This window comes from Anomaloglossus baeobatrachus, chromosome 2 (assembly GCF_048569485.1).
Source record: "Anomaloglossus baeobatrachus isolate aAnoBae1 chromosome 2, aAnoBae1.hap1, whole genome shotgun sequence".
Taxonomy (NCBI): Eukaryota; Metazoa; Chordata; class Amphibia; order Anura; family Aromobatidae; genus Anomaloglossus; species Anomaloglossus baeobatrachus.
The window spans coordinates 97,020,513-97,038,051 of record NC_134354.1 but is presented as its reverse complement, the minus strand read 5'-3'; the positions used below and the strand labels follow the sequence as shown (position 1 = coordinate 97,038,051).

The 17,539-nt window shown below is 47.1% G+C and overlaps 1 protein-coding gene across 1 annotated transcript in view; it reads left to right on the top strand.

Moving 5' to 3' along the window:
- Positions 1-17,539, top strand: part of PIGL (phosphatidylinositol glycan anchor biosynthesis class L) — a 227,776-nt gene that overhangs the window by 61,388 nt on the left and 148,849 nt on the right. The gene's annotated exons all lie outside the window — the stretch shown is intronic.

Sequence of the window (17,539 nt, the reverse complement as noted above, 5' to 3'; positions counted from 1 at the left end):
AGCACAGCGACCTTATGATCGCTGCTTCTGCTGTGTTTGACAGCTAAGCAGCGATCATAACAGCGACTTACAAGGTCGCTGTTACGTCACCGAAAATGGTGACGTAACAGCGACGTCGTTGTCGCTGTCGTTTAGTGTGACACCAGCTTTAGACACCATGCTATATGCATGGTGTGTGAGGTAAAGTGCTGTGCTATAATCCCCTGTAGTGATAAAGCACAGCAGGGGATTATAGAAACAGAAAAAAAAACAGAAAGAATTGACATGCTGCTGCTTTTTTCAGCAACAAAATCTGCAAGGAAAAAGGCAGCAGCGTGTGCACAACAAGTTAGGATTCTCATAGACTTTGCTGGGATGCTTATTCCTTGCCTTTATTGATTAAAATTACCATGAAAAAAAAAACCGCAAAAAACACGCCACATGTGCACATGGCCTAAAAGTTCAAATCACCAAAATAAACATATTTAGTATCCCTGAATTCATAAAAGTCTAATCTATCAATATCTAAAATTAATTCCAAATGCTAAATGCCGTAACAAGAAAAAAAAAATCAAAAGGCCAGAATTGCGTTGTTTTGTTTTTTTTTTTGTCACCAGTCCTTCGTAAAAAAAAAAAATATATAATTAAAAAAAAATGATCAAAATATCATATCTCCCTCAAATTGGTATCCATAAATCCGTCAGCTTGTCACTCAAAAACAAGCCGTAACACAGCTCAGTTGATCTAAAAATGAAAATTTTACAGATCTTGGAATATGGTGACACAAACCAAACATTTTTTTTTTTTAATAAAAATTTCTGAATATTTTTTACACTTATGTGAAAAATAAAATCAATTAAACTTTGCTATTGTCGTAATTGTACGGACCTGGAGAATCATTATTGAGAGTAATTTTTACTACAGAATTGCAATTTTTCCCAATTTCATGGCACTTTGAATTTTTTTCCCATACATTCCATTCTAAAATAAGCGGTGTCATTCAAAACTTCAACGCTTTCCGCAAGAAAAGCCAGCCCTTATACAGCTACGCTGATGGAAGAATAAAAATAGTTATGGCTCTTGGAAGACGGGAAGGAAATAAAAACAGAAAGAAATGAAAACTGGCTGCGGAGACTGGGGTTTAAAGATTAACTAAACTTTTGCTTTTTTTTTTTTTTTGTCCCTCTTGGAAAGTTATAACACTTTGCAAATTGCTTTATTCTGAAATTTGTCATCTTTCCTGAAACAGTTTTTTAATCAACACTATAGCATCCAGTAAACTGACAGATTGGTGGAATCAGGGTCTCTGTCTCTACATTATGCAGCTCCCAGGTGGGGGAGCAATAACCTGGTGACAGATTCCTTTTTAATATTAACTCTGTTGTAAACAAACAAAGCTGTTTTTACATTGTAAAGACATTGGGTAGCCCATGCTCATGCTACGCCAATCTTGCTGGAGTAGAAGTCGCCAAATTCATTAAGAGGTGCACGCCACCCAATGATTTTGACCCCTCTTTTTCATGTCTTGCACCTCCGTGTGCTGCACTAGAAATGCTACTCTAGTCAAAGACTGGCATAGCATTTCTGCTGTTTAAAACGGTGGCACATTTTATTAAAGGGAATAATGTAGAGACAGAGACCCTGATTCCAGTGATATGTCCCTTACTAAGCTGTTTCCTGTCATTTGATAAAATCAATGTTTTCACAGGAGGATCTGTGAGATTGAAGCCTATGGGCCCTATGGAAGGAGCGTGGACTCTTGAAACCCTCTTCCCCTCTACTTTTCCTCTCCCCTCCTAACCCTCTTCACCTGTCTTGTCATTGTCTGTCTAGTTTCGAAGTTTATTGATTCACACTGGTATTCTTTGGCAATCACTACCATTAGTAAGATGTCCCTCAGGTCGCAGTGGCTCCGCCCTACAGCTTGGGGTTACTCATGGTTGTGGGGAAGGAGTGGTGGCATGGTATACTACCACTAGATATTGCGACATAATTCATGGTTTTTACCTTCTTTAGGGACATATGTCTTAATAATTGTGAATTTCATGTTTTATTTTATGTATGTAAAATGAAAAATTGAAAATTTCAATAAAAATTCAAAGTTTAAAAAATAATCAATGTTTTCTCTGCTACAGATCTAGCAGTTATACAGAGCTCATGGATATGCTGGACTACCTGCAGCACGCCAAGTAGTCCTGTAATGATAATCTCCTGCTGATTAACCTGTGATTTTATCAAAACTACACTAAGCAGCCCAGTAAGTGACACATCACTGGAATCAGGATCTCTGTATCTACTTTATGCTGCTCTGAGATTAGGTGTTAAAAACCTGATAACCGATTCCTTTTAATTTGATAGGCGGCCACGTCCTGGGTTCTCCCCACCTCTGCCAAATGATTAAAACTGGTGGGAAAATGTCAAAAGATGCAAAACTTTTGCTCCTTTCCCCGTTGAGCAAAAACTTTGCGACTTTTCAAAGCTTTTACACCAGATTTCTGCAGTAAAAGCTTTGATGAATCAGCCCCATTGTTCTTATTGGATGTAAACAAGGTTGGAAAGTGCTGTGTGAGTCATCCACAATTCCATCTAATAAGCGTGTATGGTTATTGTACTGTCACATTGTCGTACGCTGTCTAGATTTCTATCGTGGAGTATTAAGCGATATCCGACTTACACGTATAGTAAATGTTACACTCATCCACAATTGAGACAGAAGGGTAGAAATCATTTAGCTTTCATCTTTTTTTTTTCTTAGCAAACGTGAATAACTGTATTCAGCGAGCAAACAATATAACCTTGGCACATATAACTCCAAAAGCTCAATCAGCGATTTCTTCAGAAGACTTCTTACTGATATAACTGGGTGTCAGCATGGGAATATTTGCTAATATGCACTAAATAAATCGGCGTAAAAATAATAAGATAAAACCCCACCTGTTCCTTCCAATATATCCTAGATATCACCTGAGGAAGACAACATACTGGTTGTCGAAACGTGTTGTGGCTCATCTCATAAGGGACCATTAATAAAAGGTTGGCTAATTTTTTAAAAATCCCTTTGGTCCATTCTTCCTTTTATACCACTCCATCAGATCATTTTTTTATTTCCTTCCTAGGTATATAGCTCCTATTGGTGTTCTGCACCTTGGACAATCTCTGTATTAGCAGAGATTATTTCACAAATTGGCCACAAAGTTCTGTGATTCTTACCAATTGGTCTGTGGGGAGACCTAGAAATTAGTGTCCACTTTAACTGCGGCACCACCACAGGGGTGATTACACATTGTCCAATCAAATCAGTGAATTATTTGTGCCAGGGACTCTGTACCTAGCCACTCTGCTCTAGCCGAGAGATGGGGGTGTCAGGCTGTACAAAGGGCTAGAAAGACGTAGTACAGCGTATTCCCCACTAGGTGGCAGCAGAGTAGTGAAGGAGAGTCTAAGTTACACTGTAACAAAAAGGCAGCTGAAGTACAGCAGAGTAACTTCAACAGGCAGTTCACAAGTGAACCACCAGGGGACAATAGAGTAGTCAAACAGTCAGGGTCTAGCTGGGAAGTCAAGTCACTGCAAAGGGAGGATAAAAATCATGTCAGAAAACACAACCGAGTCAGAAGCCGGGAAATCAGGAATGCTGACAGAAACACTGACAGGAGCAGGAAGTCAGGGACTGGGACAGACGGATGAACGGGGAAGGGTACATGTCAGGGCAAGACAACAAGGAGTCAGATAAACCAGGAAATCTCACCAAAGCCAGTCACAGGCTGCAGAGCAAAACTATAACCAGCACAGGAATGTAAGTGCAGCGACCAGATATAGTGTCTCCTGAAACCAGCATGAGGCTGATGGGAATTAACCCCTGACATGACCGGGCCAGATCTAGTATACTCTGGAGCGGAGAATACTGGTTCTGGATAATGACAGGGAGATCCTAAACCGAGGAATCCTCTTTATAGACTAGACCCATTCCTTACACATCAGAGACCTCTGTCTCTACGGAGCTCGACCATACACCTGAGTGCTCGCTATGCAGAGTGTTCATGTGTTCTAAATAGGAGGATAGCAGATAGCTGCAGACAGACATGTCTGGCAGTGGCTTATTCATGATGAGGTCTTATATAGACGTCCATTTTTCACATATAGAACTTGTACCCATTATAGTTTATGGGGCTGTTCACGTGTCTGTGTTTTTTTTCCCAGACCATGAATTTGTGCAAAAATTCACAAAGATTTTAGTTTCCATCCATGATGTTGGTAAAAAACAATCTGTACTACAACTAATAAAAAAACACTAGCGCTCTTTAGTCCAAGAGAATGCTTTTTTATTTTAAATAGATCAAAATAAATGAGGAGATTAAAGCATCTGGTAGAAGACAGGAAACGTGTCTGGATCTGGCAAAAAAAGAAAACAAATATGCTAGTTTTCAACAGCGCATAGTATATAAAAGTGTAGTATAAAAATTGTATATACCTCTCACTGCTCAAGGTGCTCTACAATTTATAGTTAACCCCTTCAGCCCCCAGCCTGTTTTCACCTTAAAGACCCGGCCATTTTTTGCAATTTTGACCAGTGTCACTTTGACAGGTTATAACTCTGGAACACTTCAACGGATCCTGGCGATTCTGAGATTGTTTTTTCGTGACATATTGTACTTCATGTCAGTGGTAAATTTAGGCAGATATGTTTTGCGTTTATTTGTGAAAATTTCGGAAATTTGGCGAAAATTTTGAAAATTTCAAAATTTGAAATTTTATGCCCATAAATCTGAGAGATATGTCACACAAAAAAGTTACTAAATAACATTTCCCACATGTCTACTTTACACCAGCGCAATTTTTGAAAAAAAAAAAATTCCGTTAGGAAGTTAGAAGGGTTCAAAGTTCATCACCAATTTCTCATTTTTCCAACAAAATTTACAAAAAAAAATTTTTTAGGTACCACATCACATTTGGAGTGATTTGAGAAACCTAGGCGACAGAAAATACCCAAAAGTGACCCAATTCTAAAATCTGCACCCCTCACTCTGCTCAAAACCACATCCAAGAAGTTTATTAACCCTTTAGGAGCTTCACAGCAACCAAAGCAATGTAGACAAAAAAATGAAAATTTTACTTTTTTAACACAAAAATGTTACTTTAGCATAAAAATTAGTATTTTCACAAGGTATCAGGAAAAATGCATCATAAAATGTATCGTGCATTTTCTCCTGAGTACGCAGATACCTCATATGTGGTGGAAATCAAATGTTTGGGCACACAGCAGGACTCGGAAGGCAAGGAGCGCCATTTGAATTTTTGAGTGCAAAATTAGCTGCACTCATTAGCGGACGCCATGTCGGGTTTGAAGACTCCCCGAGGTGCCTAAACAATGGAGCTCCCCCATAAGTGACCCCATTTTGGAAACTAGAGCCCTCAAATATTTTTTCTAGATGTTTTATGTGCACTTTGAACCCCTGGGGACTTCACAGAAGTTTATAACGTTGAGCCGTGAAAAGAAAAACATTTTTTTTTACCACAAAACTGTTGCTTCAACCAGGTAGCTTTTTTTATCACAAGGGTATCAGGAAAAAATGCACCATAAAATGTATTGTGCATTTTCTCCTGAGTACGCAGATACCCCATATGTGGTGGAAATCAAATGTTTGGGCACACGGCAGGACTCGGAAGGCAAGGAGCGCCATTTGAATTTTTGAGTGCAAAAATTAGCTGCACTCATTAGCGGACGCCATGTCGGGTTTGAAGACTCCCCGAGGTGCCTAAACAATGGAGCTCCCCCATAAGTGACCCCATTTTGGAAACTAGAGCCCTCAAATATTTTTTCTAGATGTTTTATGTGCACTTTGAACCCCTGGGGACTTCACAGAAGTTTATAACGTTGAGCCGTGAAAAGAAAAAAATTTTTTTTTACCACAAAACTGTTGCTTCAACCAGGTAGCTTTTTTTATCACAAGGGTATCAGGAAAAAATGCACCATAAAATGTATTGTGCATTTTCTCCTGAGTACGCAGATACCCCATATGTGGTGGAAATCAAATGTTTGGGCGCACGGCAGGACTCGGAAGGCAAGGAGCGCCATTTCACAGCAAAATTGGTTGGAATTATTAGCGGACGCTATGTTGCATTTGGAGACCCCCTGAAGTGCCTAAACAATGGAGCTCCCCCACAATTGACCCCATTTTGGAAACTAGACCCCTCATGGAATTTATCTAGCTGTTTAGGGAGCACTTTGAACCCCTGGAGGCTTCACAAACGTTTGTAATGTTGAGCCGTGAAAATATTTTATTTTTTTTACCACAAAATTGTTTTTTCAAACAGGTAGCTTTTTTTCCACAAGGGTATCAGGAAAAAATGCACCATAAAATGTATTGTGCAATTTCTCCTGAGTACGACGATACCTCATATGTGGTGGAAATCAATTGTTTGGGCGTACGGCGGGGCTCAGAAGAGAAGGAGCGCCATTTCACAGTAAAATTGATTGGAATTATTAGCAGACGCCATGTTTCATTTGGAGACCCCCTGAGGTGCCTAAACAATGGAGCTCCCCCACATGTGATCCCATTTTGGAAACTAGACCCCCCCCCATACAAAAAAAATTAGTTTGGCGAAATAAAAAATACAGACATCAGTAGAAAAAAAAAAAAAATGAGCGCCTGCCAAGACCAGTGCCAAACGTGAGAGCAATGCACGAGTCTCGCATCGCATCATCCACTGCAGTCTGGAAGCGAGCAACTGCGCTGGATAATGCGATGCGAGAGGGCGGGGCGGCAGATGAGAAAGGGCGCAGCGGATGGAAGATGGGAAAGGGCGCAGCGGATGGAGGAGCGGCAGAGGATGGGAAAGGGCGCAGCGGATGGATGATGGGAAATGGCGCAGCGGATGGATGGGAAATGGCGCAGCGGATGGAGGAGCGGCAGAGGATGGGGGGGGTGAGATGGGGATACCTACCTTACAGGATGGATCTAGGCAGCAGGATCACAGCAGACAGAAGAGACAGCAGACAGAAGAGGCAGCAGATGAAGGAGGCAACAGATCGAGGAGGGTGAGAGGGGCAGTAGATGGAAAATGGGAGAGAGCAGGCAGCAGATCGGGGAGGGGGGCAGAGTCTGATGGGAGAGAGAGATGGCACATGTAGGGGAAGGGAGGGGGCTTGCAGCACATGTAGGGGGAGGGAGGGGGGCTTGCAGCACATGTAGGGGGAGGGAGGGGGGCTTGCAGCACATGTAGGGGGAGGGAGGGGGGCTTGCAGCACATGTAGGGGGAGGGAGGGGGGCTTGCAGCACATGTAGGGGGAGGGAGGGGGGCTTGCAGCACATGTAGGGGGAGGGTGGCTGGCTTGCAGCACATGTAGGGGGAGGGTGGCTTGCAGCACATGTGCTGCAAGCCAGCCACCCTCCCCCCACATGTGCTGCAAGCCAGCCACCCTCCCCCCACATGTGCTGCAAGCCAGCCACCCTCCCCCCACATGTGCTGCAAGCCAGCCACCCTCCCCCCACGTGGGGGGAGGGTGGCTTGCAGCACATGGAGGGATAGGTGGTGTGGCGATGGAGAAGGGGCAGCCGATGAAGGAGGCGGCGGCCGCCGCCGATCGGGGGCAGCAGCGGCTGAAAAAGGTGGGTGCGACGGCGGCGGGGACAGTGGCGAGCATGGCGGCGGGGACGGCGGTGGATCGGGAGCGGCGGCGGGGACGGCGGTGGATCGGGAGCGGCGGCGGGGACGGCGGTGGATCGGGAGCATGGCGGCGGGGACGGCGGTGGATCGGGAGCGGCGGCGGAGACAGCGGTGCAGCGGGAGCATGGCGGCGGGGACGGCGGTGGATCGGGAGCGGCGGCGGAGACAGCGGTGCAGCGGGAGCATGGCGGCGGGGACGTCGGTGGATCGGGAGCGGCGGCGGAGACAGCGGTGCAGCGGGAGCATGGCGGCGGGGACGGCGGTGGAGCGGGAGCATGGCGGTGGATCGGGAGCGGCGGCGGAGACAGCGGTGCAGCGGGAGCATGGCGGCGGGGACGGCGGTGCAGCGGGAGCATGGCGGCGGGGACGGCGGTGCAGCGGGAGCATGGCGGCGGGGACGGCGGTGGATCGGGAGCGGCGGCGGAGACAGCGGTGCAGCGGGAGCATGGCGGCGGGGACGGCGGTGGATCGGGAGTGGCGGCGGAGACAGCGGTGCAGCGGGAGCATGGCGGCGGGGACAGCGGTGGAGCGGGAGCATGGCGGCGGAGACAGCGGTGCATCGGGAGCATGGCGGCGGGGACAGCGGTGAAGCGGCAGCAGCGGCGGGGCGATCGGAGACAGCGGCGGGGACAGCGGTGAAGCGGGAGCAGCGGCGGGGCGATCGGAGACAGCGGTGGTGAAGTGGGAGCAGCGGCGGGGCGATCGGAGACAGCGGCGGTGAAGCGGGAGCAGCGGCGGGGCGATCGGAGACAGCGGCGGTGAAGCGGGAGCAGCGGCGGGGACAGCGGTGAAGCGGGAGCAGCGGCGGGGCGATCGGGGACAGGGGCGGGCGGCGGGGCGATCGGGGACAGGGGCGGGCGGCGGGGACAACAACTTACCGCTCTCCTCGGCTTCCAGGGACGGTCACAGGCCGCAGATCCACATTGATTGGAGAGAGCGGTCACAAGACCGGTCTCTCCAATCAGAGCTGGGGGCGGGTGAAGCATCGATCACCCAGCTCCAGCCAATGGCCAGTGCTACAGCAGCACTGATCAGGGCTGGATTTCAATGTTCCAGCCATTTTCAATGGCTGGAACATTACAGTGGCTGTAATTGGCTGAGCGGCGTTCGTCAGCCAATCACAGCCTCTGTAGGTTCGGGGAGGAGGCACCACCCCTCCTGACGTCAGGCAGAGGTCCCCTCCTTCCCGAATCCACCGTTTAAGTAAATAAATTTCACTCCCCGGGGCTCCGGGACCGCGATTTCGCCAGGACGTACTGAGTACGTCATGGGTCCTTTAGCACCATGTCACCATGACGTACTCAGTACGTCCAAGGTCGTTAAGGGGTTAAAAGTATAAAAAACTATAATAATCAATATATGATTTTAAACCTGCCTGGGCCTTGTGCAGGTGACACCTGCTACCGAGTTTTGATGGGTATCAAATAGATGAATTAGCGGCAACGGTTGCTGGACCCGGGCTTAGAGTTCTCAAGGAACTCTGGCTAATGATCCGGATCCAGTAACTTGGGAAATAAAAAAAAAAATAAAGGAAATATAAAGCAAGCACTATACTTACCGAGTCTTCAGCATGGCTGTAACTGCTTCTGGGCTCCTCACTCTTCTTTCTTGGGCTGCTCATTTATTTTCATGCATATTCACTGCTTCCCCCGCCTACCGGCAGTTTTGACGTCTGTAATTGGTTGCAGTCAGATGCGTTCCCCAGCTTGTTTGACAGAGTCTCACTGAATGCCATCACAGACCCTGTCTGTGGGTCACTGTAGATTGGAGTACAAATAAATAATAAAAAGAAAAATTGGCATAGGGTCCCAACGTATTATACCAAGCAGAGATAAGCATACGGCTGCAAGCTGCAGCCCCAAGCCATGTGCTTATCATTGCTGTGTATCAAAATAAGAGGAACCACATGTGGCTTTTTTAAAAAAAAAAAACATAGTGCGGTCCTCCCAATTTTGATACCCAGCCATGATAAAGTCCAACAGCTGAGATTCTCAGGCTGTGGAGACCCATGCTTATTGTCCCCCCCCCCAGCCAAAAAATAGCAGCCTGCAGCCGCTCAGGATTGTTGCATCTATTAGATGTGACAATCCCAGATTTTTACCCGCCTCTTCCTATTTGCCCTGGCGCTGTGACAATTGGGGTAATAAGGGGCTAATAACAGCTCACAGCTTCCTTTAAGCCCTAGATTAGTAATGGGAGGCATCTATGAGTCCCCCCATTACTAATCTGTAAGTGAAAAGAAATAAACACAAACACCGAAAAATTCCTTTATTTGAATTAAAATACAAAAAAACACCCACTTTCACCAGTTTATTAACCTCAAAAACAGCCAGATTTGAAATAAACCACACGCGGTCCCACGATGATTCCAGCTCTGCTACATCTGAAGTCACTGCGCGTGGTCATAGAACCTGACCGCCCACTGTGCAAATATTCTGCATGTTTATATTTGCAAAAATAATAATGGTTCAAAGTACTGAAACTTGTTCGTATTAATTATATGTAGCAGTAAAAGGAAAACTCTTTGATATGATAGAAACAAGAGCCAACTAAAAATCATTAAAGGGGTTGTCCACTACTAGGACAACCCCTTCTGGTTCCACTTGTTACCATTTTTAAAATAAAAGACCCTGTACTCTCCTCCCGTTCCAGTGCTGTCAGTAATCGCAGTTCAAGGCTCATGTGACATTGTGACGTCATGGGAGCCCTGTGTCCTATCACCAACGGCTTCTCTCTCCCCGCCTCCGGACCAAATGAGTTAATCAACAGGACATGGCGCTGCAGCTGCCACTCACTTCCTGTTGAATGCTGATTTTGTCTGAAGGCGGGGAGAGAGAAGTCGGAGGTGATTGGACACAGGGTTCCCATAACGTCACAATGTCACTTGAGCCCCAAACTGCAATTAAAGAAAGAGCTGGAATGGCACCAGAACGGGAGGTGAGTACAGGGTCTTTTATTTTATCTGGGGGAAACAAGTGGAATCAGAAGGGATTGTCCTAGTATTGGACAACCCCTTTAAGAAATTGCTCATTTCATAACTGAAACTGGTAACAATTGAAACTACCGTATTTTTCGCTTTATAAGACGCACCGGAATATAAGACGCACCCCAAACTTAGACATAGAAAAAGGTAAAAAAAAGAAAAATGGGGTCTGTCTTATACTCCGGTGTTCTCTTACGGAGGGGGGCAGCAGTGGTGGTGAAGCGGGGTCACAGGAGGCACAGGTTGTGCTGGCAGGCGCGGCAGGTCAGTGGCAGCGGGGTCCTTGGTTGCAGGTGCCGTGGCGTCCGTGGTTGCAGGCGCGGTGGCGTCCGCGGTGGCAGGATCCGTGGGGTCCGTGGTGGCGGCAGCAGCTGTGGCGGGTGAGCCGTGCAGCAGGCCGGTGCAGTGAGTGTCCGCGGTCCCGGTTCAGTGGTGGCAGTGGCGGCGGCGACTGCTCAGTGGTGGCAGGGACTGCTCAGTGGTGGAGTGTGTCCGCGGTCCCGGTTCAGTGGTGGCAGCGGCGGTGGCGACTGCTCAGTGGTGGCAGGGACTGCTCAGTGGTGGAGTGTGTCTGCGGTCCCGGGTTCAGTGGTGGCAGCGGCGGCGACGGCTCAGTGGTGGGAGTGGCGGCGACGGCTCAGTGGTGGGAGCGGCGGCAACTGCTCAGTGGTGGCAGCGGCAGGGACTGCTCAGTGGTGGAGTGTGTCCGCGGGTCCCGGTTCAGTGGTGGCAGTGGCGGCGACGGCTCAGTGGTGGGAGTGGCGGCGACGGCTCAGTGGTGGGAGCGGCGGCAACTGCTCAGTGGTGGCAGCGGCAGGGACTGCTCAGTGGTGGAGTGTGTCCGCGGTCCCGGTTCAGTGGTGGCAGCGGCGGCGACGGCTCAGTGGTGGAGTGTGTCCGCGGTCCCGATTCAAGTAATGGCGCCCGGAGCGACGCATGCGCAGATGGAGCTCTCATCCAAGGGCTCCATCTGCGCACGCGCTGACTCCCGGAGCAGCGCTGTGCGCAGATGGAGCTCTCATCCAAGAGCTCCACCGGCGCCATCATTTGAAAGTGGACCGCGGACAACTGGTAAGCTGCACAGCCGCCCGCCCCCATGCCAGCAGGCTGCCCGCCCACCCTGCGTACAAGCCGCCGGGTACCTGTGCTTGCGTGCGGTGGCAGCCGGGTACCCATGGCTGTGTGCGGGCGGCAGCCGGGGTACCTGTGTGAGGGCGGCAGCCGGCTGCCGCCCGCACGGGCACCCGACTGCCGCTCGCACACAGCACCCGGCTGCCGCCCGCACACAGCCATGGGTACCCGTCTGCCACCGCACGCAAGCACATGTACCCGGCTGCCGACCCCACACAGCACCCGCTGCCGCCCGCACACAGCCACGGGTACCCGGCTGCCGCTGCACGCAAGTACAGGTACCCGGCCGCTTGCATGCAGCCACAGGCACCGCGCCGCCCGATCGCCTCAGACAGGACCCCCCCCCCGCTACCGCTTTATAAGACGCACCCCCCATTTCCTCCCAAAATTGGGGAGGAAAAGTGCGTCTTATAAAGCGAAAAATACGGTATATAGAACCATATAATGTTTGTGCACTGCCAGACAGTAGTCGCCTGTTACATCTTTTGCTACAGGAAACAACTAGTCGGATTGCCTTAATAAAATCCAAATGATCTGATCCAAAGAAAAGCAGCGCGTTTCAGCTGGCCATCACCATTAGTGTAACTCGCCCTGCACTCCCGGGCCTGCGGTGATCTAATGTCATCAGACCGGTCTATGATGGTATTTTGTCCTCTCTCCTCTTTTATAATTCTTTCTATTCGGTCTATGATGGTATTTTGTCCTCTCTCCTCTTTTATAATTCTTTCTATTGTTTATCCTCATTTTATTTCTTTCCCCTATTTGTATCGGGGTGCACAGAATATAATTAATGTTATTTATCTTAGTAATTTCTCGGATCCACTGCTGCATTTCAGGGTCTCGGGTCCCTCAGTACAGACATGCCGGGAAGTAGGATAATGGAATTAATTGCAGTTGCACAAAAAATTTCCATTTTTTAGTGACGTTAGGTTTTATCGCGAAATTATAGAAATTTAGATGCACTTTTCAGAATTGTTAGTTCTAATAGCTGCAAATAAAGGCTTTTAGCGTTGTTGTTCAAGTTGCGTTTTGAAGAGTACATATTGATGGAAGCGTGTTATTACATTTTCTAGTACAGAATACAGCGTGGCATAGAACGGGTTAATAACCACGGCTTGGCATCCAGCTTCCTCCGTCTCCTACATGTCAGATTGCCCTGCGGACTGGCAGGCCCCTTTGGCTTGCATCCCAGAGGATGACTGAAGAGCACGGCTGTGTTGACAGTCTGTATGCCCCAAGGCATTGTGGGACGGGTGTAATCAGTCCAGATCTGCAAACGCTCCATTGCTTTAACAATGAACTGACATGACCTCTGTGTGTTTTGGACCACAGAGGAAGTGACTGAGTTGAAAAACTTGGCACAGCAATTGCAGGCTTCAAAGGACAAATGCAGGCCTCAAACCCCAAGTATGGGTGTGTGCTCGGGAGAGAGTCCCCTGTTATAAGGCCAGGCACATAGTGTGCGCAGGGGGCTGCAGCAGACATGGGGACAGGGCCCTATACATCTCAAATGTCTACTCTGAAAGGTCATAGCAGGAAAACCCGATGCCCGAGTGTCCCCTTGTGATCAGTAATAAGAGATGACAGCAACCTGAAAGATGTAAAATCTTCTATAATATTCTATAACCTTCATCAGAATAGGACCCTAGTGCCATAGGCATAAAAAAGCATGCACTTCAAGCAAAAATCATCGAAAGTATCCTGCTGGTATTAACAGTACACTGTTAAAGAGCTTGAAGAAAATTGGATATGTTAGTGCACATAGAAGAGAGTGCGCCTGATAGCTCAGATTAAAATAAGCCCCCATTGTGGGCTTGTGTAAGGCCTAGGACTCACGGCGAGAAAAACGGTGCGAGTGCAACGCTATAAAAAAAATCGCATTCCACTTGGACCAGTATTACTATTTGGGTCCCCATACAAATCTAAAGCCCGCTTTACATGCTGTGATATCGGTACTGATATCATTAGCGAGCGTACCCACCCCCGTCGGTTGTGTGTCACGGGCAAATCGCTGCCTGTGGCGCACAACATCGTTAGTCCCCGTCACACATACTTACCTGCCCAGTGACGTCGCTGTGGCCGGCGAACCGCCTCCTTTCTAAGGGGGTGGTTTGTTCGGGGTCACAGCGACATCACTAAGCGGCCACCCAATAGAAGCGGAGGGGCGGAGATGAGCGGGATGAACATCCCGCCCACCTCCTTTCTTCTTCATTGTGTGCGGCCACAGGTACGATGTAGTTCCTCGTTCCTGCGGTGTCACACATAGCGATGTGTGCTGCCACAGGAACGATTAACAACCTGCGTCCTGCAACAGCAAGGATGTTCGGGAAAGGAATGACGCGTCAACGATAAGGTGAGTAATTTTGATTGTTAACGGTCGTTCCTGCGTTTCACACGCAACGACGTCGCTAACGAGGCCGGATGTGCATCACGAATTCCGTGATCCCAATGACATCTGGTTAGCAATGTTGTTGCGTGTAAAGTGGCCTTAAGGGGCAAGAGAAACATCGTATTGCTCTCGCGTTACACCGGTGTAACGTGAGAGCAGTGCGATTCTCGCATCAGCCGGCAACGGAGGAAATAGGGAGATAAATCCCTCCCTCTCCTCCGCAGCGCCAGCCCTCCCCTCCGCAACTGTAGTCTGATTGCACGATCGGACCACAGTCGCATGACACTTGGCTCCCGCTGTGCTGCGAGCGTGTGTCAAGTGTCATGCGAGGACTCGCAGTAATCTGCGTGTGGCCTCAGCCTAAAGAGCTACATTTTTGTTAACCCCTATATACTTCTTGGCCAATATGTGGAGATCTACACTGTGTGCAGAATTATCAGGCAAGCTGTATTTTAGAGGATTTTTTTTATTATTGATCAACAACTATGTTTTCAATCAACCCAAAAGGCTCAAATATCAAAGCTTAATATTTTTGGAAGTTGGAGTGTTTTGTTTTTTTTTTTAGATTTGGCTATCTTAGGAGGATATCTGTTTGTGCAGGTAACTATTACTGTGCAGAATTATTAGGCAACTTAATAAAAAAACAAATATATTCCCATCTCACTTGTTTATTTTCACCAGGTAAACCAATATAACTGCACAAAAGTTAGAAATAAACATTTCTGAAATGCAAAAGCAAAACCCCAAACATTTAGTGACCAATATAGCCACCTTTCTTTATGATGACACTCAACAGCCTACCATCCATAGATTCTGTCAGTTGCGTGATCTGTTTACGATAAACATTGCGTGCAGCAGCCACCACAGCCTCCCAGACACTGTTCCGAGAGGTGGACTGTTTTGCCTCCCTGTAGATCTTACATTTTATGAAGGACCACAGGTTCTCTATGGGGTTTAGATCAGGTGAACAAGGGGGCCATGTCATTATTTTTTCATCTTTTAGACCTTTACTGGCCAGCCACGCTCTGGAGTAGTTGGATGCATGTGATGGAGCATTGTCCTGCATGAGAATCATGTTTTTCTTGAACGATACCAACTTCTTCCTGTACTACTGCTTGAAGAAGTTGTCTTCCAGAAACTCGCAGTAGGTCTGGGAGTTGAGCTTCAATCCATCCTCAACCCAAAAAGGTCCCACAAGTTCATCTTTGATGATCCCAGCCCATACCAGTCCCCCACCTCCACCTTGCTGGCGTCTGAGTCGGAGTGGAACTCTCTGCCCTTTACTGATCCAGCCTCTGGCCCATCCATCTGGCCCATCAAGAGTCACTCTTATTTAATCAGTCCATAAAACCTTTGAAAAATCAGTCTTAAGATATTTCTTGGCCCAGTTTTGACGTTTTATCTTATGTTTCTTGTTCCAAGGTTGTTGTTTTTCAGCCTTCCTTACCTTGGCCATGTCCCTGAGTATGGCGCAACTTGTGCTTTTTGATACTCCAGTAATGTTGCAGCTCTGAAATATGGCCAAACTGTTGGCAAATAGCATCTTGGCAGCTTCACGCTTGATTTTCCTCAATTCATGGGCAGTTATTTTGCGCTTTTTTTGCCCAACACGCTTCTTGCGACCCTGTTGGCTATTTGCCATGAAACGCTTGCTTGTTCAGTGATCACGTTTCAAAAGTGTGGCAATTTCAAGACTGCTGCATCCCTCTGCAAGACATCTCACAATTTTGGACTTTTCAGAGCCCGTCAAATCTCTCTTCTGACCCATTTTGCCAAAGAAAAGGAAGTTGCCTAATAATTAAGCACACCTTATATAGGGTGTTGATGTCATTACACCACACCCCTCCTCGTTACAGAGACGCACATCACCTGATTTACTTAATTGGTAGTTGGCTCTCAAGCCTATACAGCTTGGAGTAGGACAACATGTATAAAAATTATCATGTGATCAAAATACTCATTTGCTTAATAATTCTGCACACAGTGTATAATCTATAAGGAACTTGAGGGACACAAAAGGTAAAAAGTGCTTGTCGTGTGTGGTCCAGCCATCGTGATAATAAATAGGGGTTTTCAAATAAAGCTGCAAAGAACCGGTCATTAAGTGCAGTCACCAAATGCTATTTGGTGCATGAAGGATATGGGGACAGATAAATAGAAGAGACCAGATTCTGATGAAAATTTAGAAAGGGGGAAAAGGAAAGAGCTAGCTTAGTAAATTGAGGTGATAGGCCTGTCTGTAAAGATGTGTTTTTTAGAAAACGCTTAAAAATGTGAGGGCTAGATATTAATTAGATTTTGTGGGATAGTGTGCATTCCAACAAACTGATGCAGCACGAGAGAAGTCTTGAAGGCAGAAATGTGAGCTTTAGATGATCGAGGATGTTAGTCTTAGATCAGTTACAGAATGGAGTACACAGGTAAGGTGGTGGGCAGGGATGAGGGAGTAGATGTAGGACAGTACAGAATTGTGGAGTGCTTTGTGAGAAATAAGGTTCTATTGTACCCTGTAGGGGATGGGTAACCAGAGCAATGACTGGCACAAAGCTTTACAGAAATTTGATCCTGGCTGCCACATTTAGGATGAATTGGAGAGGAGAATGTTTATCAAGAGGGAGACTGAATAATAGAGAGTTGGAGTAGTCCAGATGAGAATGAATAAGTGGAACAATATGGCTATGTGTGCACATTGCATCTTTGTGGTGACCACTAGAATGGTCCCAAAAAAATGCTCCCTCAGCATGCATTTCTTACCGCTTTTTACTTAGTTTTTTTTACAGCGTTTTTGCCCAGAGCGTTTTTTTTTTAAGTCAAATCTATTGAATGGAAGGGCTCAAAAATGCTGGCAAAAACACGGAAAGAATTGACATGCTGCATCTTTGTGGCCACCACTAAGACGCAGCCAAAAAAAGCTGCAACGTGCGGACAGAAAAACTGAAATCTCATAGACTTTGCTGGGGAAGGAAATGCATGCAGTTTTGAGACCAAAACTGTACTCAAAAAAGTGCAAAAACGCTGCAAAAAACGAAGTATGCGCACAAGACCTAAGAGTTTTTGCAGTTTCTAAGAAAAGATGTCGCATTCTGGAGATGTTTTTAAGGTAACAGGGACATCAGTGAGTAAGTGATTGGATATAGAGAATAAATGAAAGTTCTGTGTCAAATATGACCCCAAGACACAGAGCATGCTGCTGGGGAGTTATGGTTCAACCACCCAAGGAAATTTCAATATTGAGTATACGAAGGTTTGTAGGGGGAAGAAACACAAGAAGTTGCGGTTTGGACAGATTCAGTTTGAGATAGAGGGGCAATCACTAGTATTGTGTATTAAAGGGGATGTCCAGTCTTAAGCTACAAGTCTGCAGTCAGTCTACAGTATGAGACTACTGT